Source organism: Magnolia sinica, chromosome 10 (genome assembly GCF_029962835.1).
Source record: "Magnolia sinica isolate HGM2019 chromosome 10, MsV1, whole genome shotgun sequence".
NCBI classification, from domain to species: Eukaryota; Viridiplantae; Streptophyta; class Magnoliopsida; order Magnoliales; family Magnoliaceae; genus Magnolia; species Magnolia sinica.
The window spans coordinates 43,518,125-43,519,554 of record NC_080582.1 but is presented as its reverse complement, the minus strand read 5'-3'; the positions used below and the strand labels follow the sequence as shown (position 1 = coordinate 43,519,554).

Genomic DNA, 1,430 nt, shown 5'->3' with positions numbered 1-1,430 from the left:
CTTTGGTAATTGTTTACGACATTTGATTGCTTATTCAATATCTCTTGGAAAGTAGGAATTGTTGGACAATTCTCAATTGTATGTATGTTACATGCACAAATACCACAAATAACTTCTGCAGCTTTTTCGGGTTCTGCCTTCTTAAGTTTCATGGCCTCAACTTTTCTTATGAGTTTAGCCACTCTTACATTTATATTATCTTCCTCTTTTAAAACATAAATTTCTCCTCTTTCCTTTAATTGAGTAGGCTTAGAAGTGGTGGTTCTTGAGGAGGTATCCCATAATTACACGTTTTCAGTAAGTTTATCAAAATAATCCCACACATCATCGGCTTCCTTGTTCATGAATACCCCATTACACATCATCTCCACAAATTAGTGCATGGATAATGTCAATCCTTCATAGAAAAAGCTTGTTATCCGCCATGTTTCGTAGCCATGCTGTGGACATGAATTTATGAAATTCTTAAATCGCTCTCAACATTGGAAAAAAGTCTCATCCTCTTTTTATGTAAAATTCATGATTGCTTTCCTTAAGGTATTCATTTTATGATACAGAAAGAACTTTTGTCACGCCCCGAACTCGGAAACAAGACTTACAAAATTCCCGATCACCGAATCCGGCAATGACAGCCTCCGTAGTACCCCATTCTCGGCTCCCAGCGCCCATTCGTCAGGTTCCGATCCTGGGATGCTACGAGGAGGATTTTTAACATCAGTTTGATTCGTAAAAAGTATAACCAAAGGCATAACCCACAAACAATAACCAAAAACTCCATCACATTTCCACTATGATAAAAAACTTTACAAGTACAATGAGCATAAAGGGAAATACAAAGATAATGGATAAAAAGCTCCAAGATGATTTGCTATGCGCTCCTGCCTCACGCTGCTGCGGTCCAACGTCACCTACACGCAACGGTCATGCATAAGCTTATGGAAAGCTTAGAGGCGGTGAAAGTATGTGCGTAAGATAGTAGTTATGTAGTATTAGAGTAATGTGGAACATGCTGATAAATCCATGAATATCATTGGCCGTACCAAGGCTATGCGATGCAAGGTATGAATGATGTCGGCCATACCAAGGCCATGCGATGCGAGATGCAAGCTCAAGCATACGAATCCTCATCTAATCCTCATCTAAGTCCACATATCAATACAACTCAACTCTGGAATATCACCGGGGTCTAGTACACTTCAACCAAATTGCCGCCCCATCGCGCGCAATAAGGCGAGTGGAAAAGACCTCACTATCCGCCTGCCAATATCGAGCTTCGCCCGTCGATAGCGAACCCATTCATCGAGCTGGTCAAACTCAGCCTAGCTTTACCCCCTCCTCTCGGGCAGGTAAGGCTGCACCCCCTTCCAACCGACCTCGACACAGTGGAGAGCACGGCCTCCTGGTATTCGGCCCTCGACGCTCATACACCC

The 1,430-nt window shown here is 42.6% G+C and overlaps 1 non-coding gene across 1 annotated transcript; it reads left to right on the top strand.

Moving 5' to 3' along the window:
* The first annotated feature begins 432 nt into the window (after positions 1 to 432).
* Positions 433 to 540, top strand: LOC131217920 (small nucleolar RNA R71). Its single transcript, XR_009157504.1, has one exon. It is a non-coding gene; the product is annotated as a small nucleolar RNA R71 (small nucleolar RNA).
* Positions 541 to 1,430: the final 890 nt, after the last annotated feature.